The sequence below is a fragment of the Chiloscyllium plagiosum genome, chromosome 2, assembly GCF_004010195.1.
Source record: "Chiloscyllium plagiosum isolate BGI_BamShark_2017 chromosome 2, ASM401019v2, whole genome shotgun sequence".
Lineage (NCBI taxonomy): Eukaryota > Metazoa > Chordata > Chondrichthyes > Orectolobiformes > Hemiscylliidae > Chiloscyllium > Chiloscyllium plagiosum.
In genome coordinates this window covers 26,811,124-26,819,407 of record NC_057711.1, presented here as the reverse complement: position 1 = coordinate 26,819,407, position 8,284 = coordinate 26,811,124, and the positions used below count along the sequence as shown (strand labels likewise).

At 43.0% G+C, this 8,284-nt stretch overlaps 1 protein-coding gene and 1 long non-coding RNA gene across 2 annotated transcripts in view; both read left to right on the top strand.

Annotated features, from left to right (window-relative positions):
- The window catches only part of LOC122565357, a 22,332-nt gene extending 18,070 nt beyond the window's left edge, over nt 1-4,262 (top strand). Inside the window, exon 3 of the long non-coding RNA XR_006316142.1 lies at nt 4,151-4,262. This is a non-coding gene — a long non-coding RNA (uncharacterized LOC122565357). The remainder of the gene's footprint in view (nt 1-4,150) is intronic.
- Nucleotides 4,263-4,303: 41 nt separating this feature from the next.
- Nucleotides 4,304-8,284, top strand: part of LOC122565351 (ufm1-specific protease 2-like) — a 55,953-nt gene continuing 51,972 nt past the window's right edge. Inside the window, exon 1 of the mRNA XM_043721235.1 lies at nt 4,304-4,328. The gene's annotated coding sequence lies outside the window, so the exon portion shown is untranslated. The remainder of the gene's footprint in view (nt 4,329-8,284) is intronic.

Here is an 8,284-nt window from a genome sequence, read left to right as displayed (position 1 = left end):
TTTCCCTCTTAAGTATACTCCTACTTTATACTCTTCTAAGGATTCACTTGATCTCTCCTGTCTGTGCCTGACATATGCTTCTTTCTTTTTCTTAACCAAACCCTCAATTTCTTTAGTCATCCAGCATTCTCTGTACCTACCAGCCTTCCCTTTCACCCTGACAGGAATATACTTTCTTTGGATTCTTGTTATCTCATTTCTGAAGGCCTCCCATTTTCCAGCCGTCCCTTTACTTGCGAACATCTTCCTCTAATCAGCTTTCGAAAGTTCTTGCCTAATAACGTCAAAATTGGCCTTTCTCCAATTTAGAACTTCAACTTTTAGATCTGGTCTATCCTTTTCCATCACTATTTTAAAACAAATAGAATTATGGCCGCTGGCCCCAAAGTGCTCCCCCACTGACACCTCATTCACCTGCTGCTGAGTTGCTCCCCCCTTTGTTAATCCCCTCTGCATTCCAACATGCTAAATGTAAACCCCATATCTGAGTTCTCTAGTCTGTGTACTGCAGCATTATAAACCCCCTCTCAGACTGACCACGGCCCAAATTCTTGACTGACTTGGATAGACAGCCCCGACTAATGACTGACCAGACTCTGACTTATCTATGTACAGCTCCCAGTCACATCTCCCATGACTCCCTGGACTGTTCATGCTGGACAAACAGGGCTGACCGTGGCTCACTTCCCATATTGTAGAGGTATGGACCCCGACCTTGATAGCTCTAAGCGCCAGACTGACTGTACCCAAGTCCCTGGTCTAATTTGGGAGGCTGACTTTAATTTACTGTGCAAGGAACCCGAGCTGAAGGGTGTGTGTCTTGATTTGACTGAGGACTACCCCCCTTAGACTTCATTTTGATTATCCCAAGGACGAACTTGCCTACCAGCAGACCTTCCTGGATGGATACCTCAACTGCTGACTGACCAGACTGCTGACTGATCGCCATGCAGTTCTCCAACTGACATAGCATGAATCCCCAGACTGACTGCACTGGACCTGCAGGACTGACTGTAGCCCACTCCCAGGACTATAGGGAGACAGTCTCTGAACCTGATTGCCCTAAGCAGATTAATGACCTTGCTGAAGCACGCAGACTGTGCACAATACCTTTAACTGACTATACCTTGATGACAGGCACTCTTGCCTTAACTGAGGACTAGAGCTAAAAATGTGTTGCTGGAAAAGCGCAGCAGGTGAGGCAGCATCCAAGGAGCAGGAGAATGAGCATGAGCCCTTCTCGAAGGGCTCATGCCTGAAATGTCGATTCGCCTACTCTTTGGATGCTGCCTCACCTGCTGCGCTTTTCCAGCAACACATTTTCAGCTCTGATCTCCAGCATCTGCAGTCCTCACTTTCTCCTTAACTAAGGACTACTTTGACTTTTAATTATGACCATCTAGATGATGCACGTGCAATATGTTTGGTGCATCATAAGATAACAGCCCACAGTATATTAATATAGATAGGGAATTGGCCAATGGGCAGGAAACAGCGAGAGGGAATAAGGGGTTCTTTTTCAGGTTGTCATGCTGTAGCTCGTGGGGTTTCAAAGGGATCAGTGCTGCAACTGCAACGGTTACAATACATATTAATGACTTGGAGGAAGGAAGTGAATGTAAACCAACAGATTCAAAAACAGCTTTTTCCCTGTTTTTATTAGACTTTTGAACAGACCTCTCAAATGTTAATGTTGATCTCTCTCTGTTCACCTTCTGTGCAGCTGTACCGCTATATACTGCAATCTGTTCTGCCACCCTGATGCACTTTATTCATCTGTGCAAAGTAGGCATCGCTGGCTGTCCAGCATTTATTGCCCATCCCTAGTTACCTTTTAGAAGGTGGCAGTGCACTGTCTCCTTAAATCGCTGCTGTCCTCCTGCTCTGGGTTGACTCACAATGCCATTAGGGAGGGAATTTCAGGAATTTGACCCAGCGACAGTGAAGAACGGGGATATATTTCCAAGTCAGGAAAATGAGTGGCTTGGAAGGGAACTTTCCCATGTATCCATGTACTGCTGCTCTTGTCCTTCTAGATGGAATTGATCATGTGTTTGGAAGGTGAAAGGTATCATTTGGAAGGTTTGTATGGTATGAAACTAAAATAGGTGGAAAGGCAAGTTGTGACAAAAATAGAAAGAGTTTAGAGAAAGATATTGATTGGGTATGTAAGTGGGCAAGAAGTTGGTAAATGGAGTGTCGTGTGGGGAAATGTAAAGTTGTTCATTTTCAAAGGGAGAACAAAAGAACAGAAAAGGAATAAAAAACTGCATTGCCTATGACTTCTCCTAATTTCGATATTCCTCAGCTTCTCGGGTGGCTGGGGTGGATTTCTCAACCCGGTCACAACGCAACAGTGAGTGTGGGATAGGGGGAGTTATATGGAGGTGACAGTGTCTCTGTCACTGGCTGGAGAGTCAGCAATGACTTGCGCTGCCAACTCCAATCAGGCAGTAAGAGGTCACTGGTGAGATTCTTATGGGATCAGACCCTGAGGCTGAGAAGTCCCATTATAAAACACACAAAACACAGAAAGCTAGCATACTGGTGCAGCAGGTAATCAGGAGGGCTAATGGAATGTTGGCCCTTATTTCAGGAGGGTTGGAGTATAAGGGTAGGGAAGACTTACTGCAACTATAATAGGTGCTAGGGTGACCTCATCTGGAGTACTGTGAGCAGTTTTGCTCCCATTATTGAAGGAAAAATATAATTTCATTGGAAGCAGTTCAGCGAATGTTCATTAGGCAGCTTCCCGGTTTGGAGGGATTTTCTTACACATAAAGGCTAAACAATTGGGACTCTGCTCACTGGTGTTTAAAAGAATGAGGGATGATCTCATTGAAACATATAGGATTCTTAAGAGGCTTGACAGAGTAAATGCTGAGAGGAAGTTTGCCATCATGGGAGTGTCTGAGGGGCACCAAATTAAGACGAGGAGGAATTCCTTCGCTCAGAAGGCTGTGAGTCATTGTTGCTCCTTGTCACAAAGTTGAGGAAAATTCCTTGCCTATATTTAAGGCTGAGATATATTCTTGATCAGTAGGGGAATCAAGGGTTACTGGTAAAATGCAGGAAAGTAGAGATCAGGGATGTCAGATCAACCTTGATTCTATGGAATGGTGGAGCTAATTTGAGGGGCCAAATGGCCTACTCCTGTTCCTATTTCTTATGGTCTTTATGTCTAATAATGGGCAAATGGCCCATAGTTCAGGTATGAGATGTCACATAATGGCCATTCAACAACATACCTTGGCTGATCACTGCTGGCAAGCATGACAATCTGCCTGAGTCTGTATTTGCAGTAAAAAGCAAATAAATACCGAGTACTGAGCATTTAAGCTCTGAGTGAGGGGGCAAGGCAATGAAAAGCAGGAATGCTATGAGCCTCCAACCAAGAGCAAAGTAAGTGCACTCTAAGAGATCAAGTGAGGAGCACTGAAGTGAACCCTGTTTGAATCCATGAAACGGATGCCTTTCCCTGCACACAGTGTCTTGGCTGCAGCATTGCTATTAAAAGTGCCGGGTGTACTGTAAAGGTTTGCATGGAAATGCCAAACCATCTTGCAAATTCGTCAGAGATGTGCCATGAGGGTTTAGTGAGGCTGGTACACATTGGATGCCAAGGTCCTTGGATTGGAGGTGCATATGGTCACAGCCCGTAGAGCATTTCCTGAGATGTTAGTGCTGCATGTTCAAAATGGAGGCCCAAAGGAGCAAGCAGAGACTTGGAGGTGCCAGGTAATTGCTCTGACTTTCGTGTTGGGAGTTGTCACCCTGTAGCTTCTAACTGGCAGGTCAGAAAATCGGAAACTGCATATAAAAGAGGATTGATTCGGCATTAATGAGTTGCTTGTGCATGTGAATAGGCTTGTCACTCTTCAACATTGTTTAGAAAATGAAATGTTTTTGTACTTGACCGTGAGAAACTCTGTGTTGGCTATCTCATACAATTTTCCTAACTTCCTTGGTCTGGCCCATGTTGTTCACCACCTGGGCTGATTCTGCCTCTGGACTTTACTCACTATGTCAGAAGAGTGCCTGATAAATTGACTAGTCTATATTTTAAACCTAACACTAGAATTTATGAAAAATGTGACAAATTGCAAAATTTTTCACCAGCTCTTTTTTACTTTCCCTTATTTGAATTCAGAAGAAGGAATTAAAGCAGCCTTTCAGGAAGCCATTAATGAACTGATTTCTAAGGTAAATTCAAAGGCTTTCATCATAAGTGGCGGTCCAATATTTATGTGGCCCAAAATCCATACCAGCACACACCAATCAGAACTACAAGATGACACTCAGTGCAAAGCCATCTTAAAATATATTGCGTAAGTATCCGAATGAAATCTGTTAAATTCCTTCATACTAGATTGGGACAGTTTACTGGTGCCAGAATAGTTGCTACTACAAAATCAATAAGTTTAATGTGCGAAAATTCAATATTCAAATGGGAATTTAATTTGAATGTCTAATCTTTCAAGTATCGACTTTGTCCTTAGTAAGTTGGGTTGAGTCTAGAGAAACTTTGAGTTAGGTAATATCCAAAGTGATACATCAGCAAAATGATGTGCATGTGTTCACAGATATATTACAGACATTACTAGAAGTGAGAACAATTTGATCTGATGAACTAGAGATACCACGCAACATCAAACAAAAGCAAAATACTATTGTTGCTGGAGATCTGAAATAAAAACAGGAAGTGCCGGAGAAACTCAGCAGGTCTGATCCCATCTGTGGAGAGAGAAACAGAGTTAACATTTCAAATGTAATATGACTTCTTCAGTTCTAAAGCAGCATCACGTTGGACTCAAAATCCTAACATTTTTACTCTCTCCATAGATGCTGCCAGACTAGCTGAGTTTCTCCAGGCACTTCCTGTCTTTATATCACACAAACTCTCTTTTATTATGATTTTTCTTTTAGAGTATTAGTACCAACATGGTAGATACCACTGGTAACTCGTTAAATCACGAGCCGCTGAACAAGTCAAAGCAGTATGCTGGTTATTCTTTTGATGTTTCTTCATCATGGCCTTTCATGTCTTTTCAAATCATCGTTATTTTTTGACATTTAAGTGTTCATTAATAGTCGACATAAACTGTGAGTGTGATTTTCACCAAATCTTTCTGCGTGACATGAAAGCAAATAACAAGTGGAAATCTGTTTGTATTAACATCTTGAATATTCTTTTGAAAAGTGCCTTTGACAAGGTGCCACACAGGAGGCTACTGAGTAAGATAAGGGCCCACGCTGTAGAGGCAAGCTGCTAGCATGGGTAGAATCTTGGCTGTCTGTCAGAAAGTACAGAGTGGGGATAACAGGGTCCTTCTCAGGATGGCAGCGGTGACAAGTGGTGTTCTGCAAGGGTCAATGTTGGGTCCATAACGTTTCACATTATATATTAATGATCTGGATGAAAGAACTGGCTAAGTTTGCAGATGATACCAAGATCGGTAGAGGGACAGATAGCATTGAGGAGGCTACAGAAGTATTTGGGCAGGTCAGGAGAGTGGGCAAAGAAGTGGCAGATGGAGTACAATGTGGGAAAGTGTGAGGCTATGCACTTTGGTAGGAAGAATAGAGCCATGGACTATTTTCTAAATGGAGAGAAAATTCCGAAATCTGAAGTGCAATGAGACTTGGGAGTTCTAGTCTGGGATTCTCTCAAGGTAAACTTGCAGATTGAGCCAGTAGTTAGGAAGGCAAATGCAATGATGGCATTTATTTTGAGAGAACTTGAATATAAAAGCAGGGATGTACTTCTGAGGTTCTATAAGACTCTTGTCAGACCACGTTTGGAGTATTGTGCACAGTTTTGGGCCCCATATCTCGGAAGGATGTACTGGCCCTGAACGGAGGAGGTTCATGAGGATGGTCCCGGGAATTAAAAGCTTAACATATGAGGAATGTTTGTGGACTCTGAGTCTATAGTTCGTGGAGTTTAGAAGGAAGAAGGGGGATCTAATTGAAACTTACTGAATGGCCTGGACAGAGTAGATATTGGGAGGATGTTTCCATTGATAGGACAGACCCGAGGGCGTGGCCTTAGAGTAAAGGGAATACCTTTTAGAATGGAGTTAGGGAGAAACTTCTTCAGCTAGAGTGTAGTGAATCTATGAAATTCATTGCCACAGAAGGCTGTGGAGGCTAGGTCATTGAGTATATTTAAGACTGAGATAGATAGGTTCTTGAGTAGCAAGGGATCAAGAGTTACAGAGAGAAAATGGGAGAATGAGGTTGAGAAACTTATCAGCCATGATTGAATGGTGGAGCAGACTCAATGGGCTGAACTGTCTAATTTCTGATCCAGTGTCTATGGTCTAATTAAGGTGGCTGTCTCCTCAGACTTTGTATTACCAAAATTCAACAAATGGTTAACATGCTATAAGTGCATCTGACTAATAGATTTTTTAAAAAAACCATCAGTTACAATAGAATTGTCAACAGTTTTTATTGCATTTTCAGAAATCAAAGTAGCTTTAAAGACCATTATATATATAAAACAGAGTAACTTTGTAATATTACAGCAAAGAACCACTATGTTGCTGTTTTCAGTGGGCAGCTATTCAAAAATCTGTGTCTAGGCAGACTAGTAATTGGTGAGGTAGCCAGTGTGGCTAGTTTATGTAGTTAAACAACTTTGAAAATGTCTGAACTAAAACCCACCATGACAAAATGGATGACTGGTAGGTGAAATTAATCTGGTGAGATTAATACCTTCATGAAATGAATGTGAACATTGTGAATAGGCCAGTGTTTATTGCCCATCCCTCATTGCCCAGAGAGCAGTTAAGATCAACTACATTGCATGGGTCTAGAGTCATATATAGTCCCAGACCAGGTAAACGCAGCAGGTTTTCTTCCCTGTAGGACATTAGTGAACCAAATAGGTTTTTATGACAAGCGACAGTGGTTACGTGGTCTCCACTGGAATGGGCTTTTATTCCAGATTCCTGCCATCAAAATAAATTTCAGTGATTAACCCTTTCAAACCTGTGGACTATGTACCACCCTCTCAAGGGCAATTAAGGATGGACAGTAAATGCTAGCCTAGCAAGAGATGTCCACATCCTGCGAACAAATAAATTAGAAATAAAGGACATCTTGATTATGTTAAAAAGTGCTATCTAAACAGATTTTTTTCAAGTGGATTGACATGGTTGATGATAAATATTGTGAGATGATGGACTCTCCTAGGTCTAGTGTAAACGAATGTATGAGAGTGGCTGCACTTTTAGAAGAACAAACAACAATGTTCACCAGCTTCTACCATTCTGTTCTCATCATCTGCACAAGAGCAGTCTTGGTGCTTCGTCACCAGACTGGATTGCATTTTGAATGTATGAGGGCCTTCACTAGTCTGTGTCATCTCTCTTCCCTGTTGTACTCAAGCTTATTCTGCAATGAAAGAAAAAAGAAATGACATTGGAATATGTGCAAGAGAACTCAATGAGCAGGCATAGTCAGTTAACTCAGTTGGCTGGACAGCTGATTTGTGATGCAGTGTGATACCAACAGCTTGGGTTCAATTCCTACACTGGCTGAGGTCACCATGAAGGTCCTACCTTCTCAACCTTGCCTCCCATCCGAGGTGTGGTGACCCTCAGATTAAATTCACTCAGTTATCTCTCTAATGAGAGAGCAGCACTATGGTCTTCTGAGACTATGGCACCTTTACTGTCAGATGGTGAGCCCTCTGCAGTTGGGAAGTGTGATAGGATTGTCAGCATAAGATTGGTGAGAGCCCTTCAGTACATTTCATGCAGGTGGTGATGAGGTGGACACAGTAGCAGAGTTAAACTGAGTGAAGGTCCAATAAGCATCAGGTTGCAGCAAGAAACCAATTATTTTCTTCCTGCGCTGAATGATGCCTATGAGAGGTGTTGACTCTGGTTAAAGATGCCCTCCAACACATCTCGTCTACATCCCGCACCTCCGTCCTCAGACCCCACCCCTCCAACCGTAACAAGGACAGAACGCCCTTGGTGCTCTCCTTCCACCCTACCAATCTTCGCATAAACCAAATCATCCGCCGACATTTCCGCCACCTCCAAACAGACCCCACCACCAGGGATGTATTTCCCTCGCCACTCCTTTCCGCCTTCCGCAAAGACCGTTCCCTCCGTGACTACCTGGACAGGTCCACGCCCCCCTACAACCCACCCTCCCCTCCTGGCACTTTCCCCTGCTACCGCAGGAACTGTAAAACCTGCGCCCACTCCTCCTCCCTCACCTCTATCCAAGGCCCTAAAGGAGCCTTCCACATCCATCAAAGTTTTAC